We start from the raw sequence: 23836 nt of genomic DNA on the forward strand, positions 1-23836 counted from the left end.
TTACATTAAGTGAGATCGGCAAAACACAGAGAGTGAAGGGTCATTATGTTTTCTCTAAATATGTGCAGAATAGGGACTGGGATACAAGAGAGACTCCAGATAATGGAAGAGAAACTTCAGTGGAGCCAGGGAGGAAATATAAGGGTAGAGGAGGAGGAGGAAGACTGAGGTTCATTAGTGGAAATACTACCATCAACTATGTGTGTACACGTGAATATACCAATGTCAATCTGGATACTCTGTATTGGGAGAAGGGGAAGTGGGAGAGGCGGGGGAGGCACCAAGTACAGTGTGCATGTCATTGTCAACATGATCTACATTATGATGTGAGATTACAATGTACCAATAAAAGCATAAAAAGATGAAAGATGTTTACAAACGAGAATGAGCAACTCTATTATCAAAATCATAGGGTTTTATCTGTTTTAGTAGAGTGGATGTTAAATCTTTGGAGTTCATTTCTTTCATCAAGTTTTATACTAGCAGTGAAAGTGAGGTGGTAGACAATTTTACTGGGTAGCATATCATGTTTAGATGCCAGTGATCAAATTTCAGTTACTCTTACATGAAAATGTAACATATTTGCTTTAGAATTATTAAAATGCACTTCTGCAAAGAATGTTAATTCAATAATTTTCAGGTATATTTCAAAATCAGTTTGTATTTTTAAATTTATTTTATTGGTGCATTGTAGTCATACATCTTAATGGTATAAAAGATGGTGGAGACATACATGCACACATCGCCCAATAAGCCTTTACCCAATCCCCACTCCATCCCCTCCCTATCCTTCCTTCCCGTGCTTGGCTTAGTGATTGAGTTCGATATGTTTGTTTAAGTACATCATGTACTTTCTAAAAAAGAGCAATTGCCATCAAATTTAGCTATTTTTTGGTACTGTGGATTGAACTCAAGGGTATTCTACTTTCAAGCTATACCCCAACCTTTTTTTTCATTCATTCACTTATTCATTTTTGTGGTGATGGGGATTGAACTCAGGGACATTCTACCTCCAAGCCACACCCCTAGCCCTATTTCATTTTTTAAATATTTTGAAAGAGGGTCTCATCAGATTGTTGAGCCTGTCTTCAAACCTGCAATCCTCCTGTCTCAGCCTCCTAAGTAGTCGAATTACAGGCATTTGCCACCACAGCCCATTATTTTGGAAACTTTCTAGATTGCCTAGAAGTTTGATCCTGGCTCAGAGATGTCAAGTACAGAAAGTGCCTGAAAAGTCATCCCGTCTGGACTCATTTGGTTTCTGTTACCCCACATACTCCTGCACTCCCTGATTTGTATCACCCATAAACTTGATGGGCTTCTTCTCTGTAGCTCTACCCTTGTTTTGTCAAAATCATCTAGTGTGTCAGAGATAAGAACAAAAGTGTGTGGCACTGCACAGGAGCTTTTCCCTCACCACTCTATTAATTGACATCTTTTGTGTAAAAGCATGAAATGATTTCTAAACCATCCAATTTACTTTGCATCTAGCTCCTATTTCTCCAACTTATTCACAGGAATAAAATGAAAGACCTTGTCAGATGCTCTCATGAAATGCAAATAGGCTGCTTTTTGCATTTTGCTTACCTACAAATCTAAAAATTTTCAATGTAAAATCTTTTCTGCCTCAAACGTAGACAATGTTGGTTTATCCCTGCATACATGTGTCTCTGTCTTTGTTCTATTAAATTATCTGATTAATCTTTTCAATAAATGAGTTGATATTTCTCTTATAGCTTCTAAGTATTACTTAGCATTTTAAATGTCTTAGATAGCTACAATATGAATTCCTATAATTTTTATATAGAATTGAATTGCATTTGCCAACATCTGGTGAGAGAACAATTAATATAGCTATGGGAGGAGAATAGAAGGGCATCACATTAACAATTAATTAATTAATTAATTATCTGTGGTGTTGGAGATGGAGCCCAGGGGCACTCTTCTTCTGGGCTATGCCCCCAGTCCTTTTAAATTATTTTGAAACAGGGTCTTACTATGCTATAGCTCACTGGCCTTAAACTCATGAGCCTTCTTTCTCAGCCTCCCGAGTACTGAGATTACAGGCATGTGCCACCACAAGTGGCTCATATTACAATGCCATTCAATACGTGTGGTGATAATAGGTTACATCTTTCATGATAATCAAGGAATTTTTTTAAATGTTGATAAAACAATCTAGCAAATCTTAAATGTTAGCTCAGTTGAATTCAGTTGTATAAAAATGGAAAATGTATACCAAGAAGTGTGCTGTATCCTAAGAAAATATTGTTTCATTAATTTCCAGATCAGTTCTTGCTTGAAATATTTAAACAAATTTTATAGATAATACTTGGAAAAAAAACAACAAAGAACTCTTTTGAATCGCATAGTGCTGCGATTGAATGTTCCACAGATACTTATGTCTATGCAAACTTTGTTTATAATACCTGAACTTTGATGTTAATTTTATATACAAACATTTTTCTCAAGGTTTAATACACATTGAATTTCTCAGGACCACAACCCACTGCTGCGAAAATTTAAGGAGTATTTTATTTTGTGTTGTTGGGAGTTTCTAGCATTTTGGAAAATTCTACTATGGATAGCCAATACCTCTCATGGTATTTAATTGCCATGTAACATACCAGTGTCATTCTTCATTTGTTGAAATACATTCACAAAATCACCTAAAAATTTCACTTGTGAAGGCCATAACATCTCTTAAATATGTGTGTGCACTTGTAGGATATATTATATACAAATTTTTGATGATAGCAAAAAAGGTGTTACAAAGTAATACTAAAACAATTAAAAGATGATATCATGGCATCTGAGAAGTCTGCAAACCTGATGCAGAGCTATAGGGAAATATCAAGATGAAGAATATGACACTGAAAAGAATTTTTTTTTAGCAGAGAATAGGGATGTTCCCCTCCTGTGCATCCAATCTCTGATCCTTAGAACTCCATAGAGAATGAAATAACATTTTAAAAATTGCTCTGTTTTACAGCCAGCTGTGACTATCGGTGAACTGGAGGTCTACTGCATACACAAACCTGAATTAAAAACAGCCAGCCCTTTAGTCAGTTCAGAGCCCACATTCTTGATTACATTTGACACAATAATCATCATCAGATCTTAAGACTCAAATCAGCCTGACAGTGCTCAACTCAGGGCTGCTTCTCCCAATTAGCTGAAAATTGCAGCCCAGCTCATCTTCCGGGGAATAAGTTTACATTTACAATTTTGCCATGGTGAAAAAGCTACAAACGTGATAGAAGGAGCAAAGCAACTTTCTAACTCATTCAATACCTGTTTCAATTTCAGTAATGTCTGGCAAACCTGTTTTGACAGCAATGAAAAGTTTCTGTTATTATTTTTTAAAATGCACAGTTAAAGAAGAGTTTGGACTAAAAGGCAGAGCTAAACATATACTCTAACAATATTTACAAGTTATTTTCCAAATGAAAGCTTTTAGAAAGAACAGTCATGTTTTGGTAGGAGACACGTTCCAATCATTTATGAATAAAACATTTTCACATATAATTTGGGAATGGAAAGCAAATAATATCAACGACCTAGGAATGTATTGCCAATAATAGGCTAACATAACACTGTGCCCATATTACACATGTGTTACTTTGTATATCTGATCCAAAATTATTTCTCTTTTATATTGCTAGGGAAAAATTATCAAATACTAATTTTGATATTTTATTTCCTCCATTATGATACCTTTCCATACAGATCAAGGCAGTTTACATATTGTATTGGGGAAATGGTTACAAGCAACACACTGTGGTGCCCTGCTGAAGATTTGTTCATCTAACAACGCCATTGCATGCCATCTTCTAAGTAAATAGCAATGCAGACCCGTAAAAGAGAAATACACATATGAGATTAACAGGAGTGTAGAAAATTTAGGAAAATACCGAGGAGCAGGAGACCTGAAAAAGCTAGACAATTTTGGAGGGAGCTAAAATACAAGGCATGATGTAGCCACTGAGGATGGGGAAAATATGTGGACATGAACAAGTGTACAAGATTTGACAAAGTTAAGAGCCCACAGGAAGCAGATGACAACAATAATGAAGAAATATCATGGAATATTTCTAGTATATATGCAGTGTATATATTTATTTCTAAATACATATATGCTTCTAGTGTATATATAGTTCATATAAAATGGAATGAGAGAGACAAAGTTGGGGACGTTGGCACTAAGGAAGGAGCAGAAATAATAAGAGGGGAGGCATAGTAAGGGCAAAACTTTTTTGAGTTTTATTATTCTTAAATATTCCTATCCCTTTAAAGCTTCACATTTCTTTCAAGACTCCATGTTATAAATATGCTTAATTCATGGATATTCCTACAGAAGAAATATTTTTCTTATGGCACAGTTGCAATTATTTCTGACTTAGTATGACTTTTTAAAGTCTTGTTTCTGATGAAAGTTTCAATCATTTTTTTCAGGAAAGAAGACCAGACTATTAAAACACATGAATGGTCATCTCACATATAATACCACCTAAGCAAATTTTACCTCAAATCTTTGAGGCATGCCTAATTAAAGAAAAAGATAATTGCTAGTGATTTTTCAATGCATTAATTGATGTCTTGTTTGGTTAGTCAACAAGTTGAATACCACAAGCAATATTTCTGTAGGCTCTGTTCTCATTTAGAAAACAAAATTCACATTTTCTATTGGCAGAGTCCTTCCATTTTAAGAGTATTTAACCTTAAGAAATAAAAATCCTCACTCTAGCCAACATTCTTTAACATTACCTAGAAAAGGTAAACATTTGATATTTTATTAAATTACTCTCATATTCTACTGTTATAAGTGTCACAAAGTTAATATATACTTAGTTAAGTTTGGCAGAAATAATTAAAAATGAGTATTACTTAAAAAATCTATATATTGAATTTTACATTCATATCATCATAGAGGATTTTCCACAAACACAACTGAATAATAAGAAAACTGATTTAGCAACCCTTAGAGTGACTACTAATTTCAGATTGCATAGCTGAATGTGGTAGTATACACCTGTAATTCAAGAACTTGGGAAGCCGAGACAGGAGAATTCCAGATTCAAGGATAGCCTCAGCAAGTAGTGAGACTTTCATCAACTTAACAAGACCCTGTTTCAAAATAAAAATAAAAGAGGGCTGGAGGTGTAGCTCAGAGGTAGAATGTACTTGAGTTCAGTTATCAGTATCACACAAAAAATAATAATTTCAAATGACACAGACCACGTAGGAAAACATTAGGCTCACTCCCATGCTGTTATAAGTTTTATTACAATAAAAAGAATTTCTTTTTATGTCACTTAAATAAGACCTCAGTAGTCAACTGATTTGCTTTAGTTAGTGTCAAGGTCCATTCTGGTGACAATATTGATCACACAACACTTAAAATAAAAAGTTAGCTGGGCGTGGTGTCACACACTTGTAATCCCAGCATTCGGGAGGTTGAGACAGGAGGATCCAGGTTCGCGGACAGTCTCAGCACTATTTAGTGAGGCCCTTTGCAACTCAGAGAGACCCTGTTTCAAACTAAAGAATAAAAAATAGGCTGAGGGTATAGCTCAGAGGTAGAATGCCCCTGGGTTCCATCCCCAGTATCGCAAAAAAAAAAAAAGTTGACCACTGGACAATTTGGTCACTGCTCTAGTGATGTCTACAGAAGCTTAGTTATGAATTATATATGTTACCCACAGACTGGGATTCAATTTTTAAATTCAATGCTGCATTTCCTTTATTTTGCTCTACGAATTCTGTGAGCTCAAAGAAATAACATTTGGTACTGCAAAGGCAGTGGAAGAGAAGGGCCAGTTTACAGGATAACTGTGACGCATTTTACTTGGAAATATCCTTGAAGATCATCAGAAAGCTTAATTGACACAGGATGAGATAGCACGTCTAGCAAGATGAATGCCATTCAAAATGACTTTGCTTCTGACTTTGATCTATCTGTTCACTTCGTGGTGTAAATCAAATTGTTGAATTTAATTTCACAACTGTTACAGGTGATTACTTGGGCAATCACCAGCTCCCCAAGTAACTTTCTAGAGGAGAGACTCAGCTCTTCCCTGCTGTCACTAAGGAAAATGTGGTCAGAGTTTTTACTACCTCTCACCTCTTAGTGTTAATGCATGAGCAATTTCTTCCCGATTTAATGCTGCTGCAGGAAAAACATGTTTTGTTGACAAACTAATTTTTCTTTCTTATCTCCAATATTTATATCACTGTATGACTACATTCGAAGACTAAGTTTAATCATTAGTTTATCGTTCAGTAGTTTGAGTTTTTGGAAGAAGAAATGTCATTCTTTATAGGTAGTTTACTATCTATGCTGTATAAATTGGAGGGAGGTTGGTAAGCCCAAATATTTTATTTTATTTCTCACTTGAACATGTAAACACTATTGATGGAGACCTAGGTTGTTCCATATTTTGGCTATTACAAATTGTACTGCTATGAACATGGATATGCATATGTTACTTAGTTCTCTGATTTCAACTCCTTTGGAAAGATACCCAGGAGTGGTAGAGCTGATCATATGGAAGATCCATTTCCAGTTTTCTAAAGAATCTCCACACTGATCTCCATAGCAGCGGAACTAGTTTGCACTCCCATCAACAGTATAAGAGTTCCTATTTCCCCACATCCTTGCTAGTATTTGTTGTTATTTGACTTCTTAATTTTGCCACTCTGATTGGGGTTAGATGGAATCTCATTGTAGTTTTGATTTGCATCTCCTAGATGGCTAGTGATGTTAAACATTTTTTCATGTATCTATTGGTCATTTATCCAGGCCCTCTACACCTTAGTGAGACCCTGTTTCAAAAAAAAATTAACTGGACATGGTGGCACACTCCTGTAATCTCAGCCTTTGAGAGGCTGAGACAGGAGCATCACAGGTTCTAGAGCAGTCTCAAAAACATAGCAAAACTTAGCTGGGCATGGTGGCACACGCTTGTAATCCCAGCATTTGGGAGGCTGAGACCGAAGGATCGTGGTTCGCGGACAGCCTCAGCTACATAGTGAGGCTCTCTGCAACTCAGTGAGACCCGGTTTCAAAATAAAAAGAATAAAAAATAGGGCTGGGGGTGTAGCTCGGAGGTCAAATGCCCCTGGGTTTCATCCCCAGACCCGCAAAAAAAAAAAAAAAAAAAAAAAAAAAAACCATAGCGAAACTCTTAGTAACCTAGCAAGACTGTTTCAAAATAAAAAATAAAAAGGGCTGAGGGTGTAGCTCAGAGGTAGAATGTCCCTGGGTTCAGCCCTCAGTAACACAAAAGGATAACAACAATAATAACATTGTTGTTGCTGTTATTATTATTATTATTATTATTTCTGTATCAGAATGAACACAAGCTGGTGTTTGGAGCTTGGCAAAGTCACAGATGCTATGTTCAGTACCTTTTTCTAAGTTACAAATACTTCTTTTTTAAGCTACAAATATTTCAGTATTGAAATCAGTGACACAGATTAAGAGAAAGTTAACTCAAAGCTATAAAATATTATGTTCATTTAGAATGTGGGATAGTAAAGTGTAAATATATCTGTTTACCTGTTAGTCATTTGAAGTACCCCAAAGAGCAAAACCCAGTTTAAGCAAGCTAACCTACCCCATCAATTAAGGGCATACAGTCAAGAATAAGTTCCCAGTCACTGGCTAGCCAAGAAGTCTGCAAAAATTCTGCTAGACCTTTTTGTTTCAACTCTGGTTCTCCCAACTGTTTGGCTGAATAGCCCTGGCCTCTCCTCGGAGCAGACCAGGTCTGCCCATCAGGAAAAGCTGCCAAGTGAGAAGGACTGGCTAGGATCACTCTCCATAAGAAACGTATTATGGCTTATTCATACACACCAAGTGCTTGGCTGGGCTTCTGGAATTGCCTACCTGCTAGGATAAGTTATTCTGTCACCAACAGCAATCTAACAATTAGGCTAAAAGTAATCATTAGCAAGGTGTGAATTATATGTTTTATGTGGGGAAAAACACACACAACTATGAATTAGTCCCATGCTATTAAAATGTTGATGAAGACAGAGTATCAAGGAGTGTTAATGGAGTTGGTTTTTGGAGAAAAAACTTATTAGCAGATCTTGGCAATTATAATATACTCTGTGGTCTACTGCTCTATTATTTATTGGTATCTGTTAAATGTAGACTTTGTCTACCTCTGCGATACACACCAGCCCTATTTTATGTTTTATTTTAAAACAAGGTCTCTCTTAGTTGCAGAAAATCTCATTAAATTGCAGAGGCTGGCCTCAAACCCATGATCCTCTTGTGTCACCCTCCCAAGTATTAGGATTTCAGGTATATGCCACCATACCTGGCAGTGTAGCTTCATTTATTAAAAGTATCCTATGGAGAAGAGTACTTACATGATTTCCACTCCATCTTCCTTGTGGTAATTCACAAGGGAAGGAAAATCTAATATTGAAATACATTGCACCAAAGAATCAATATTTTTCTTCTCTGTTTTTCTCCTCGTATCTTTATTTTCTTGGTAAAAGTCCCTACATTTCTAACAGAATATGAGGTGAGAGTAGTAGTCCTGAAGGAATATAAGAAAAAATATTTAAATAAAGTCACAGATCAAATAGGACCAATTCCCTTATTTCATATGGAAAACGTATAGGCTCATGCTCAGTTGAGTGAAGATTTGAGCTCATGACACTGTGGAATACGTTCAGGTAACAGCCAGCGTGAGGATCACCATGCAGGGAGCAGTCTGGCCTAGATGCTATACTATCTAGATTACAAATGCTGCCGGCCTTGTTGGCACATGTCTGTAATCCTAGTACTTGGGAGGCTGAGGTACAAGAGCAATCTCAGCAATTTAATGAGGCCCGCTTCAACTTAGTGAGACCATGTTTATAAATAAATAAATAAATAAATAAATAAATAAATAAATAAATAAATAAATGGCCTGGGAGTATAACATGGAGTAGAATACCCATGAGTTCAATCCCTAGTACAAAGCAAATAAGCCTTACTCACAGACGGCATGCTCCACTCAAACTATTGGACCAGATGCTACAAGGTCATGTAAGAATTTTCTTGAGAAACTGGTTCCATGGTCAAAGTTTTAGAAGGGATGCATAGGCTATCCCTTTCACCCCTTCTCCTATCGTTGAAATAGACGGGTACTTTGTTAATTTACAATGCAAACACCATGTAGAGGGTCTAATTTGTCCTATAGGACAGGAATTTATTTGCCTTGATTTAATCCGATAGTACCTAAATATTTTTAAACTATAAAATGCTTGTTTGAGTTGTGTGTGTGTGTGTGTGTGTGTATGTGTATGTGTGTGTGTTACTAGGCATTGAACCCAGGGGCATTCTACATCTGAGCTTCATATTCAGCCCTATTTTTATTTTGAAACAGGGTCTCGTTAGGTTTCTGAGACTGGCCTCAAACCTGTGATCCTCCAGAAAGAGTATGCTGACGAAGCCTTCCAAGTACTGGGATTACAGGTGTGTGTCACTATGCCAAGCTGGAATTCTTTTTGTGGGTCTGGGGATGGAACCCAGGGGCATTCTACCTCTGAGATACACCTCTTGCCTTACTTTTTATTATTTATTAATTTTGAAACAGGGTCTCACTGAGTTGCGAAGGACCTCACTAAGTAGCTGAGGCTGTCCGCGAACAGCGATACTCCAGTCTCAGCCTCCCAAGTGCTGGAATTACAAGCGTGCACCACCACACCTGGCTCCGGATTTCGTATTTATAAAGATATAATGCAACTAGTTCTGGCAGAGTCCCATGTGGAAAAAAATATTTCTGTAGATGAAGGGTATAGGAAGGGGAACAGGATGCTAAAGTCGTTTTCCACCTGATGCTTGAAGTAATTATACAACTTTTAAGGCATCACCCAATCTATTCTTGAATATTTCTACAATCTAACAGGTAGCTTGTTCTATCTTTGGGTAGCTTTCTCACAAAACCTTTTTCTCTATTAAGCTGAAACATAAGTTTTAGGACTAAATTATATGCTTGAATTTATGTAGCTAAAGATTCCTTAGCCTTCCTCTTTCCACTGTTCTATCACATGTGTTGTGTGTGTGTGTGTGTGTGTGTGTGTGTGCATGTGTAAGACAGACAGAATCAGAAAGACAGAGATAGAAATATACAGAGATAGATTATCATCATCATCATCATCATCATCATCATCATCATCATCATTATTATTTAGTGGTACTGGGGATGGAACCTAGGGGAATTCTACCTCTGAGCTAAACCCCCAGCCCTATTTTTTAATTATTTATTTTGAAACAGGGTCTCACTGAGTTCCAAAGGGCCTCACTGTAGCTGAGGCTGTCCTCGAAATGCGATCCTCCCATCTCAGCCTCCCAAATGCTGGGATTACAAGTGTGTGCCCACCATGCCCAGCGAGACAGATTATTTTCACTAACTCCCCTGTTACCTCCATATTCGGAATGCTTCTGGGTGGTGTAGTGTAGTGTTTTTCAAAACATAATGTGAACAGAAATGACTTGGAGACAGACTACTTAAAAGTTTTTCAGGCCCCATCACCAGAGATTCGGATATAGGAGGGTGCAGTATGACTCATGAATTTACACTTCCAGAAAGCTCACATATGATGTTCACGCTGCCAATCTAAGGATCACACTTCAAGTAAAACTGAGGTACTAAGTACACTGATGCTCTTCCAAGATGCAATGCCCTTGCTAGTGAAAATACTGATAGCTATCAGCTCATAGCTGCCTCTTTCATGAAAACTGCACTCAGCTAGAAATAACTTATCAAGTTTGTCTTCTCCCATGGGGTGACCTAGTACCAATAACAGATTGCTATTGGTTTACAAAGGACCAGCTCCCTTGCCTCAATTCAGGATATCTTAGGAGGAAGGTTCTGCAAGTTTCAGAGCTCCTCCTGAGGATCTGCTGAGACCTCAATTCACTGTAGGCTGGTTTCTCTCTCTGCTCAATCTTGCTTCTCTTATGTCCTTAAATATGTATCTCATGGATGTACTCTGCAGCAAATGTTTGCACAAAGCTCTCTATCTTAAAGTCTATTTCCAGGAAGCTTGGTCAAAGTCAGCTGGTTTCATTTTATTTTTCTTTTAAACTCAAATGTAATACTATATACATTTACATTTCATCTTTCAATATTCAGCCTGTGAGTTTAATTTGATGAAAACTTTTTGGTTTCCTGATATTCTTGTCTACCATATTTGCTGTTTCTCCCTGCTTTGTGTCATTGGCAAATTTGATATGAATGTTATCTACATCTTCATCCAAGTCACTGATAAAAAGTATTGGAGAGGACAGAGCTGAGATTAGATTGCTGTGAAAAGCTGCCAGAAACCTCCTTCCAAGTTGATATAGAGCCATTAAATAGCAATGAAGGGAGCACAGAACTCAGTATCACAGATTTGAGTTGAAACACCAGCTCTGCCTAAGTAGAGGTCAATACCTAGACTCGCAGCTAAAAAGAACAATGCTATTTGAGCATTTCTACTTTAATAAGAAACTTAGGTAATGCTTGCATGTTTCATATTAATAAACCACATCTCACTAAAAGACAAGCATTATAAAGAATCATTAGGTATTCATGATTATTATTTACTTAATACGTATTAGGATACAAATCATCTTTGGTCGCCTTAAGGAGGGTCTGTTCACTGAAATAGTTTTAGAAACAGGTTGTAACAAAGTTGAAGTTCAATAGCTAAAATAATTTATGCAGATACATCTCAAATACTTTCAACATAGAAGGAAAACATGACCCCTCAAAAATTGTTTGAGTAGCCCTAAATCTAAGCAGTGCAGGTTATAATCTCCAAAGGCGACTGATTTAGATCCATCACACTGGCTTTAGATGCTCTATGCCATCAAGATACCGGCTGGACCCAGAATGATGTAATGAGTATCATAATTAGGAATCTGATGCAGCTAAATGTGATGCTGAATATTAGAAGATATTTAAAATACACAACCACCGCTTTGACTAGGGAATTAATTTCCCAGTTAATTTAAATACTTTTCAACTCTTTGGGTGAATACGGATGACGGACAGCATAAAATATTAGTGGGAGCATGAAGTTATTGCTTTCTATTTCTAGCTATTTATTAAGTCACCAATTACTTCCAGGAATTATTTACCCTATGTTTTTTCTCAAAAAAGATAATAATACCTCTACATTTCCTTCCCAAGAAAACTAAGGGGATTTTTTTTAAAAGCCAGGCAATTTTGAGATGTTTTAAATTGTTCATAAACTGGGAGCCAATAAAACAAAGATAGGCAAAAATCTATTCTAAAGAATATGGTGAAAAGAACTGCTAAGAATATTAAGGATGATTATTTCTAAATTTTGAAAAATTTCTGTCATATCACTTTATATTTGGCAAAAGTTATCCAAAAATATATAAAAAAACTTCTAAATAGAGAATGGGAGAGATAAAATATCAAAATTGGTAACCAAAAAGGCACATTTTGGGCTCAGGACAGGGTAAGTGGCTCTGTGGTTCAGAGATGTCACACAAAGTAGTATACACGGCTATAGACATAGGGCTGTTGGTCTCTGGGTTGAGAACTAGGTAATGGGTATCACATGTTCAAATTCTAATGAGGTCCAGAACCTGAAAATGCATCTACAATACAAGGGAGCCAAGCTAGGCTCTAGGCTTCCCTACTATTGTTGAGCGTCTTCTAGGACTGCTCAAATGACCTCCATTATTGAGGAAGAGGTGAATTTGGAAAGAGTCATTTTTTATGGTACTGAGGATAGAACCCAGGGGCATTCTACCTCCAAGCTGCACCCCCAGCCCTATTTTTTATTCTTTATTATTTTTTTTTTGGCAGTACTGGGGTTCCTGGAAGCCCTTCTATCTCCGGGCTACACTCCCAGACCTATGTTATATTTTTTATTTGTATTTGGAAACAGGGTCTCTTAAACCAGCGCGGCTGGCTCCAAACCAGTGCGATCCTCCTGTTTCTGCCTCCCAAGCGCAGGAATTACAAGCGTGTGCCACCACGCCCGGCCTTATTCTTTATTTTTGAAACAGGGTTTCACTGAGTTGCAGAGGACCTCACTAATTAGCTGAGACTGGCTGCAAACCGTGATCCTCCTGTCTCAGCCTCTCAAGCATTGCGATTACAAGTGTGTACCACCATACCCAGCTTGAAAAGAGTAAATTTCACAAAAGTCACTAATACCTACATGTCCTAAATATTTTAAGTACAAAAAGTATTTTAATTAATGGCATATGAAAAGAAAACAAATTCCTATTATATATTGTGTAAAGCCAAAAAACTCTCAAACTGTAAGCCTGCCAGATAAACTGGGCATGGTATTGCATGCAGGTAATCCCAGTACTCTGGAGTCTGAGGCAGGAGGATTACAGGTTTTAGATAGCATGTATAATTCAGCAAGAACCTGTTTCAAAGTAAAAAATAGAAAGGGCTGGAGATGTGGCTCAGTGGTACAGTGCCCCTGGGTTTGATTCTGGATACTGTAAAAAACTCATATAGTTAAAAATTAAATCAAGTGATATATTTGATTATCAAAATAACTCAGGCTGGCATGGTAGCACACACCAGTAATCCCAGTGCTAGGGAAGCTGAGACAAAAGAATTCAAGGCTCATGGCCAGTCTCAGCAACCTAATGAGACCCTTTTTCAAAAACAAAAAATAAAGAATTGATCTAGTGCTATGGCTCTGAGGTAGACTACCCCTGGGTTCAATCTCCAATTCCAATACCACACACACACACACACACACACACACACACACACACACACACTCACCCCGGTAAAAATAAAGTCCAATTTTAATACTTCATTTAAAATTTTTAAAAAGTCTTCTTGAGAATGATGTAGATGCAAAAGAAAATGAAAAATATAAACGTCATTGAAATGTAATATAATGAATGTTGTTGTGAATATTAATAGTTCTACTAATCCAAGTAAGGGACTTTACTCTCATTTGTTTTAGTTGTAGACACTGTAACATCAAATTTGTCAATGAAGACAAGTCTGTTGTTGCCCTATAATTTTCCGTTAGGAAACATTTGCAAGTTTAATTGTAGAGTTTTTTCATGGGTAAATTGTGTGTAGGGCCATTTCTAAGCATATATTTTCATTGTGCTGATAGAGCTCAATTTAGACTATAGGACTGGGTTAGAATGGAAATGGCTACTTGGCTACATCACCAGGTAATTTTCCACACCAGTAAATCACCAATGACATGGTTCCAAATGTCTCCCTTTGTGTGCAATCCCAGCAAGCTAGAAACATTTTAATTACTTTAAAGAAGGTGACATAAAATGAAGCAGGCAGTTACCACTATGAACTTTTTAGATCCATATGGATCATGACATTTCCTGACTCAGAGTCCCAAGGTTTTCTATAATAGTATTATATTACCCTATTGTAGGATGGTGAGAATTCTTATGCCTCATAATAAGTTTGGAAGATTGGGTCTCAGCATTGTAAAAATGGATATATCTTATACCTTTTTAGATATAGGTATAGATATAGATAGTCCTCTCCTGAAGAGTCAAAAGAAGCTTCCTCAATACTTCTAAAATGTAAACCTCAAGGAACTACCAATGGATTCGATTTTTAAACATACCAAAACCTTTTTAGTGTTTAAGGTAGACTAGATTTTACATAGAGGGACTAGAAATATGCTGCAGTACATAGAGAAAGTTGATTGGTAACATTAATGTCACCTGTAGCTTTAATATTTATAAGTAAACACATTACAAGTATGTTATGAGCAGTCATGAATAAGAAGTTGTATTTTTAAAACATGGCCTGTTATCATGCCATATTCTTTTGTATAGCTTCAAGGGCAGCAAACCTGCATCCTCTACATTTTTGTAAAAATCCAAAGCTATTTAGTGCCCGACATATGTCTGTTTCATTCAATTCACAAATAGTTATTGAATATAGTTACTGAGCAAACCCAAGGTGTGTTTGTGGTTATAAAATAATATAACAGTGTGCCATAAATCAGAGAATGGTCCACAGGTAGTTACAGAAGGTGAGTTCCAAAAATATTTTGAGAAAGGGCAGCATTTGTAAATAGAACAGAATAGAAAAGAATTTTATGAAGTTCTTACATCTGACTCTTCTAAAGAACCAAAAATCTATGACAGATAGTATTTGTTTTTCTTCTTTGAAAAAAATCCCTTTTAAAACCTGCTTATTTTTATGTTCAAAAATTTTGAGTATTCCTTTGAGAACATATCACATGTATACATATCATTCATTTGGTCTCAGGATAATTTAAAAAAGAGTGCTAAGAGGAAAGAGAAGCAAGAAAATGCATTACTAAGGAAAAATGGGGGAGAGGGAAGGTCAGATGAGCACAGAGATACTGATAGCTCCTGGCCATGCTGATCACAATTTCCCAGTAAAAGATGGACAGGCTTTTGTTTTGGTTGTTACATACGTAGAAGCTAATAAAAATTAATTTGTAAGACTGTATTATAATGAAAATAGAGCAAAATCAAAAATTTAATTCAGTTCATTATCTCAGTATTTATAAAACAAATCTTCATAAACATAACACTTTCTCTTTTAAAAAATTTTATCAGTCTTTTAAAATGTACATAATACTGCGATTAGTTGTGATATATTTGTACATGTGCATACTGTAATTTGGTCAATTTCATTTTGGAGTACCTTTTCTTGTCTTCCCCTTCTCCCTCTTCCTTCCCCTCCACTGTTCTCCTTTCTATTTTCATGAGATCCCTCTTTTTTTTTATCTTCCTAGGTTTCACATATGAGAAAAAACACATGATCCTTAATTTATAGTTTCACTAATTTCACTCAACATGATTTTTTCTAGTCCTACTCATTTTTATGAAAATTTCATAATTTTGTACTCTTTATGCTAAGTAAAACCTCATTGTATGTATATACCACATTTTCTTTGTTCATCCAGCTGCTTACAGATGACAGAAACCTGGTTCTATAACTCGGTGACTGTGAATTGCCCAGTGTGTGTGTGTGTGTGTGTGTGTGTGTGTGTGTGTGTGTGTAGTGCTGGGGATAGAACCCAGAGGCTTTCTACCTTCAGGTTACACTCCCAGAACTATTTTCTATTTTATTTGGAAACAGGGTCTGACTAAGTAGCTGAGAATCTCACTAAGTAGCTGAGGCTTGTTTTGAGCCTGTATGATCCTCCTATCTCAGCCTCCCAAGTACTGGGATTACAAGCGTGCACCATCATGCCCAGCCGTGGATTGGACTGCTTTAAACACGAGTATGCACGTATCTCTGAAGTATGCAAGTATGTTGACTTTAATTCTTTTGGTTAAATACTGAGGAGTGGTAGAGCTTAGTCACATGGTGCTTCCATTTCTACTTTTGGGGGCTTTTTCTGGTTTGTGTGTGTGTATGTATGTATGTATGTATGTATGTATTATAGTACTGGGGATGGAGCCCAGGGATGTTCTATCACTGAGCTATGACCTAGCTCTTTATATTTCGAGACAGGGTCTTGTTAAATTGCCCAGGATGGTATTTTATAGAGTGATTAGGATGAAGTGACAATAGGGATGAATAAAAAGGGGCATTTTTTTTTTTTTTTGGTGGTACTGGGGGTGGAGCCCAGAGGCTTTCTACCTCTGGGCTATACTCCCAGACCTATTTTATATTTTATTTGGAAACAGGGTCTCACTAAGTTGCTGAGAACCTAAGTAGCTGAGGTTGGCCTCAAACCTGTGCGATCCTCCTGTCTCAGCCTCCCAAGTGCGGGGATTACAAGCATGCACCACCACGCCTGGCAATGGCATTTTCTTTCTTTTTTTTTTTTTTTGACTGTACTTAAATATTTGATTTATTTTTCCATATTTTATTTTATTTATAAGTGGAACATATTGAGAGTGGTGTACATTTACATTGTGCTTCATGCTGTTCCCCCTCCCTTCCCCCCCCAATAGAGAGTGTCCAGGTTAACCATGTTATATTTATACTGTTAGGCATATTCGGATGTAGCTCCTCCATTGAACAACCTCAGCTTTCTTCCTCTCCTATCCTTCCATTCAAGCTTTGCTGAGATTTCCCCTCCATCATCTGGAATCCCTCTGGTGTTACCACTACTCCCTAGCTTGGGCATATTAGAGAAAACATATGTCCCTTCTCTTTCTGTGCTTGACTAATCTCACTTAACATAATGTTCTCCAGTTCCCTTCCATCTTATTGCAAATGCTATTATTTTATTCTTCTTTATAGCTGAATAGAATTGCATTGTGTGCACTTCCCATAATTTTGCAATCCATTCATCTGTTGATAGAGATCTAGGTTGGTTCCATATTTTGGCTATTACAAACTGTGCTGCTATGAACATGGGTACGTTAATGTACTTCTCTGATTTCAACCCAAAAGGGGCATTTTCTAAAGCAAATTTTAAAATAGATTCATGAAACTTGGAACCCAATATTTACATGTTTCAGTAGATTTGAAAAGGAAAGGTAGCAGGTACTTCTTGCATTTCCAGTTTTAGAGATAATTAAGACAAATATACTGAAAGCACAGAAACTCTAGCATTATTTCAGGAGCATATAATACACTGTACTTCAGATATTTTGAAGTTTATTGGTTTTATAAATGGAGTTGTGTGACAGGTGGCAAAAGACACAGTTTCAGAAATCAGGAGAAAGGCATAAAGTGAACACAAGGACTGAGGAGTTTTTTTTTTAAAAGTAGGTGAAGCCAAAAGTCAAACCTATTGAAATGTGTAAAGACAAAAAGGAGAGGGAATTAAGAATAGAACATCAAAGCCAAGTGCAGTGGAAGATGTATGTAATCCCAGTACTTGAGGCTGAGACAGGAGGATTGCAAGTTCAGGGCCAGCCTTGGCAAGTTAGCAAGACTTCTCTCAAAATTAAACAACAACAACAACAACAACAACAACAACAACAACAACAACAACAACGGTTGGGGATATTGCTCAGTCATAGGAACCAGGATTGAACCAGGATGCCCCTGGTTCTATCTCCATTATCACAAGAAAATTATAGAACACTAACGTTTAAGGTTGTATAGAGGAGAAAGAAGCTAGCTACACTAATTATCATTACAACTCCCAAATACGTATCCTGAGTCATTCCCAAAAACTGAAGATATGTATATCCAGCAATCTACTCCACAACTCCACCTTGTTGCATAATAGTAATTTCAAATGTAATGTATATCCTCAATCCAAGTACTTGGGATGATAAAACAGGATTATAGGTTTGAGACAACTTAGCAAGACCCCCAGAAACTAGTGAGACCCTGTTTCAAAATAAAAAATAAAAATATCTGGGGGGTATAGATAGGAGGTACAACCAGTGGTGTCATCCCTGAGGTCAATACCGAATACAAAAAAAAAGGTAATATATCTCTATTTCCTCCTGATAAATTTTGTTCTTAGAGGCTTCCCCATCTCAGTAAATGGGTACCCCATCTTCAGTTGCTGAGGCTAAAGACTCTGGAGTCTTCCTTGACTCCCTTCTTTATCACATAGCTAAATCCAATCCACTATAAAATGTTTTGAGCTCTGTACTCACCTGCTTCTCACATTTACCTTTTAAATTCAGATCTAAGTCCCAGTCATCTTCTGCCTGAATTTGCACAACAGCCTCTGTGTTCTCACTACTTCCCTTTAGTCAATTATACTAAGAGGAATCAGATAAGTCAAAACATATCACTCCTATGCTTAAAACCCTCCAATGACTCCCTCCTCATTCAGAGTAAAAGTTGATGTCCTTAGGGGCCTCAGAGGCCCAACATAACCAGATTCCTATTACCTCTCGGAATTCATTATCTACTACATTCCTGCCACCCTGGTCTTCTTAATTCCCTCAATAAGCCAAGCGCACTCCTGCCTCAGGGGATCTCCAGTTAATGGGGCCCTCCTGCACTGGTTATCTTCCAATTATCCATGTGGCTCATCCTCAGGTCCTTTGGATTTTGCTTAAATGTCCCTCATTCAGGAACACTGTTCTTGGCCACAATTTTTTTTTAATTTTTAAAAATGTAAGTTCGGGTGCTATATGAAGAAAAACAGTTAAGGATATATCATATTTCAGATATAAACACTTTGTTTACTCAAATGTAATTTATTTATTGATTTAAAATATAATTTTTGCTCTCAAAATCGTTCCTGTTAACCTAAACATAAAATATATTTCTTACATGCAAAGTATTTTATATAGCTACATGTAAGAAGTAATGTTTTATTGGAGTGGATGTTCATTTAAACATCCAGAGAATTATTTAAATTGTTACTTAACCTCACTTTGGAAGAAAAAAATAAACTTTAATATTGAAACTTTAAAAATTATATTGATTTTTGTGTGTGAGTGTGTGTGGCACTGGGAAATAAACCCAGGGGAATTCCACCTCTGAATTACATTCCAAACCCTTCTTATTTTTTATTTTGAGACAGGATCTCACTAAGTTACCATGCAATAACCTCCAACCTGTCATCCTCCTGTTTCAGCCTCCCAAGTACTTGGATTACAGGCATACATGCTACTCTTCCAAGTTTCTATTTACAATTCTATAGGACTAATGTAATATTTTGTCAAGGGGGATTTATAATATGAAATAACAAAAAGACATCAAATTTTAAACTGTATGTCAAAAATAAAGTTGAACATTTGGCATACACCTGTAATCACAAGTTCAAGAGTAGCCTCAGCAAATTAGCAAGATCCTCAGAAATTTAGTGAGACTCTCCCTTCTTCTCTCCCTTTTCCTTCACGTTCCTTTCTTTTCCTTTCCTTTCCTTTCTTTCCCTCCCTCCATCCCTCCTTCACTTTTATCATGATACCAGGGATTGAACCTAGGAGCACTCTAACTCTGAGCTACACCTCAGCCCTATTTTATCTTTATTTTGAAACAGGCTTGCATCCCTGGAATGAACCCTTTCTGGTCATGGTGTACAATTTTCTTGATCTGGTTTTTTTTGTTTCTTTGTTTTGGTGGGTCTGGGGGTGGAACCCAGGAGCATTCTACCTCCAAGCTATACCCCCTGCCCTAATTTTTATTCTTTATTTTGAAACCGGGTCTCACTGAGTTGCAGAAGGCCTCATGAAGTAGTTGAGGCTTTCTGTGAACCGCGATCCTCTGGTCTCAGCCTCCCGAATGCTGGGATTACAAGTGTGCACCACCATGCCGGGCTTGATGTGGTTTTGCTAGTACTTTGTTTTGCATCCAAGTTCATCAAAGATATAGGCCTGTAGTTTTCTTTCTTGTGCTATATTTATTTGGTTTGAGTATTAATGTGATGTTGGCTTCATAGAATGTATTTTGGAGAGTGCTGCTTTTTTTTTCTTTCAATTTCACCGAATAGATTGAGGAATATTGGGATTAGCTCTTCTATAAAGGTTTTATAAAATTCACTTGGGAACCCATTTGTTCCTGGGCTTTTCTTTGATGGTAGGCTCTTTATTGCTGTTTCAATCTCTTTGATTGCTATTGGTTGGTTTAAATTTTCTATATCTTCTTGACTCGGTTTAGGCAGTTTTTATTTACCTAGAAAAGTTAAAGTTGTCAATTTCTTCCAGATTTTCCATTTTGTTGGAGTATAATTTTTCAAAGTGGTTTCTGATAATCCTTTGCATTTCTACACTGTCAGTAGTAAAATATCATTTTTTATCTCTTATCTTTGTAATTTGAGTTGATTCTCTCTCTCTCTCTCTCTTTTGGTTAGTTTGGCTAGTGGTTTATCTGTCTTGTTAATTTTTATTGAGAAACCAGCTTTTGGTTTTGTTAATTTCCTGTATTTTTATTCTTTACTTAGTTTATTTCTGCTCTGATTTTAATAATTTCTTGTCTTCTACTGGCTTTTGGATTAGATTATTCCTGTTTATCAAGGGCTTTGAGGTGTGTTATTAAGTTATTTATTGGTGATTTTCTGTTCTTCTGATGTGAGCACACAGTGCTATGAATTTTCCTCTTAATACTGCCTTCAAAGTGTCCCAGAGGTTTTGATATAGTGTATCTCTATTTATTTTCATTTGCTGAAACAGGGTCTCACTAAGTTAGTAAAATACCTTACTAAATTGCTGTGGCTGGTCTCAAACCTGCAATCCTCTGGTATCAATCTCCTAAGTACTGGAATTTTAGGCATGTGTGACCATGAGAGGCTGAGACCACAATTCAAAATAAAATATAAAAATGGGTAGAGGTATAGCTCAGAGGTAAGATGCCCTTGGGTTCTTAACTTTCCCAATCCTATTAGCTATTCTCAACTATTAGCCTACTGTGGACCTCTACATTTAAATGGCAGCATTCTCTTTTACTCACACATATAGACACTTTTAACTTCTTTTCCTCTTTGTATTTCCACACAGATTTAGTGTATTTGTCAATTTCTATCTCCTACCTCCTCTTTTGTAGAATATAAGCTTCACGAGGGTAAGGATTTTCAGTGCTATTTACCTAGTTCCCAGAACTGAGCCTACCTAGCGTATATCACAAAAATGTTTATTGAGTAAATAATTTATTAAGATGCCTATAAGAGATGATATTTAGTGAGCTCTTGCTATGTGCCAGGTATTGTGAAGAGCACTTGGCATTTCTTACATGAAAAGAGAAACAGAAGAGCTGCAAGATAATACTATTCTGGAAACCAAGGAAGGGGAAGTTTCAACTTGTAGAGTTGACTAACAAGACCAATGCTAAAATAGAATCAAGTAGAATGATAAATAAAAACAATAAGACAATTCGATATTACAAAGTCATTGGTGATCTCCCTTGAGTCCTTGTTTTAATAAAAGTGATGATGTCAAGTCAAAGTACAATTGGAAGCCAAATAATAGGAAACAGCATTGTCAAAAACCACTTTAAAAACTGGGCAGAAAAGAGGTTATTCTAGGAAAGTTCTTTCAGATGGGGAAGGCTGGAGAATCTTGGTTGAATGAAGGACAGAATAAGAAAGACGAAATTAAAGAGTCCAGAGATTGGAATAGATTTACTAAAAAGAACAGGTTGGAGAATATGAAAGACACCCAGCATGTCAAGCTAGAGTAGGTCCTTCCTCCACAAATAACAGGGCTCATTTTTCCCCTTTCTTGTTTCTTTAAAGTGAAGATAGAAGAAAGAACCTATGAATAGAGAGCAAAAGAATGACTTTCAAGTGATTTTAAGGTTGCAAAAGATGGAGAATGAAGGTAATTTTTTTCTTATTATGAACTATTAATTGTGGTCATTAAAATCTAAAATGTATTATTAGGAAGAAAAAAGATAATGAGATATTATTTTAAGGAACAGTATGTTTGTATACATGTATGCAGGCACACATGCATATATGAATATACATATATGCACATACATATAAGTATACACAAGTATATGATAAATTTTTCTTAGAATTTAGAGGGATTTTTTGGCATCTGGGAGCTTAGGTAAGGGACTTCTTGCCATGTTGAAACCCCTCTGCTTGACAAGCTTGAACCTGACTGGCTAGAAGTTATGAAAGCCTTCATATAGATACAGACAGATAATTCAGCGTTAATGCTCATTTCTTGTTTAAAGAGCAATCCTAGAATAGAAATAAAGAAATGAAATCTCATGACAGTATCATCATAAAGTCATCAGCCAGATGGCAGTCCTTGAAATCTAATCCTTAGAGGCCTCTCACAATAATTTGTAATATCACATCTAATATTATCTTATTCACAAATTCCTATCTATTCACAGATACTGAAGAGAAAGAAATGAACTTGCAGAGGCTCACATTTCTCGCATTACATGTCAACATGGACTCTATATGGAATATGATCAGAAAAACACAATATTTTCCTACAGACCATCTATGTTGTGATCCAATATTATGAAGTAAACATTGGTTTGCTCTGTTTTATTTATGTCCCCAAACTATGACTTCCAAGTGTATGATATCCAAGTAAGTTTTTTCCTAGTTACACTTATCTTTTTTTATCATTCAGTAATTTAAAAATGAACTGAGGATTTTATTGCTTTAAATATGCTTCCAAATATACAAAAATGCTGCTAAGATTTCTTCATATGATTGACAGTTTCATTGAAGGCAATATATTAGTGTTCAGTTGTAAAATAGTGTCTAACCTGGATTGTGAGCAATGACATAATCAGAATGTTTTCCACGACAATTATTTCAAAGATACAAGACACTTTGCCTCCATTACTCAAATATCAAGATTATAAATCTTGCCTTTTTTAGTATTATACATGGCTGATACGTTTTAATTGTTAAGATTACTTGATACTGTGCTTTCAAAAATATAGAAATTATGCATGAAAATTAAACATCATCACACATTTAGAAAAAGATATTAAGCTTTTACTTCTTTCTCAAGGCTCAATTCTCAATCTTGCCTCTTAAAAAAATGAGTTTCTACCATTAAGAAGTGAAAGTATCACTCTGCTATACTTGTAGCTTTTTAGAGTTTAAATATCAACACTAGAAAATGGACAAATAGAAGAAATAAGGTAGAGATACCGAAATGCAACATGAACCACTTTGAAAATGAAACACTACTTATTTATGAAATATGGTAGTAACTACATTTGGAGTAATATAGCAAATGCACCCAAAACTGCTTAGGTAAATGTCAGCAAAGATGACCCGGAGTAGGACTGTCAACATATACCTTTCTGTGATGATAGAAATGTCACATTTTGTAATATGTGATAGGGAAGCCATTAGTGACATGTGGTTCTTAAGCACTTGAAAGTTAGCTAAAGAGAAAGAGAAACTAAATTTTATAAGTTATTCAATCATAATTAAGCTTAAATAGCCATCTGTGACTGGTGTTTATTATATTGAGTAGCACAAATATAGAAGATGGTGATTTTATTTTGCATCTGCATTTAGCTAGGCA

The 23836-nt window shown here is 36.3% G+C and overlaps 1 protein-coding gene across 4 annotated transcripts in view; it reads right to left on the reverse strand.

The window, feature by feature from the left end:
• The window catches only part of DMD (dystrophin), a gene marked incomplete at both ends in the record, with an annotated part of 2101015 nt that overhangs the window by 583404 nt on the left and 1493775 nt on the right, over positions 1 to 23836 (reverse strand). The gene's annotated exons all lie outside the window — the stretch shown is intronic.

The sequence above is a fragment of the Muscardinus avellanarius genome (genome assembly GCF_963383645.1).
Source record: "Muscardinus avellanarius genome assembly, chromosome: X".
Taxonomy (NCBI): Eukaryota; Metazoa; Chordata; class Mammalia; order Rodentia; family Gliridae; genus Muscardinus; species Muscardinus avellanarius.